Source organism: Sinocyclocheilus grahami, unplaced genomic scaffold, assembly GCF_001515645.1.
Source record: "Sinocyclocheilus grahami isolate Dianchi unplaced genomic scaffold, SAMN03320097.WGS_v1.1 scaffold1424.1, whole genome shotgun sequence".
In the NCBI taxonomy this organism is placed as follows: domain Eukaryota; kingdom Metazoa; phylum Chordata; class Actinopteri; order Cypriniformes; family Cyprinidae; genus Sinocyclocheilus; species Sinocyclocheilus grahami.
The window spans coordinates 40,239-40,482 of NW_015506603.1; the positions used below are offsets into that span (position 1 = coordinate 40,239).

The 244-nt window shown below is 39.3% G+C and overlaps 1 long non-coding RNA gene across 1 annotated transcript in view; it reads right to left on the bottom strand.

The window, feature by feature from the left end:
* The window catches only part of LOC107570180 (uncharacterized), a 17,423-nt gene that overhangs the window by 16,098 nt on the left and 1,081 nt on the right, over positions 1-244 (bottom strand). The gene's annotated exons all lie outside the window — the stretch shown is intronic.

A 244-nucleotide genomic window follows, 5' to 3' on the forward strand; every position in this document is an offset into this window, starting at 1 on the left:
CTCTTGATATCTGGCAACCGCACTCATGAAAGCTCGCGTAGTAGATGCATGTAGAGCAATCTGCAATAACATTTTTTCTCCTTTTTTTGACGAAAATAAAAAGTATTGCCAACACTTCTACCTACAGTCCTCCGCTCTACCAGCTGAGCTATCGAAGGCACTGGGATTAAGACTGAACCTCAACCTATGGCTTTTGGTTTGTGACTTTAACAATGTGAGAATAATTTAGCAAAACAAGAATTAT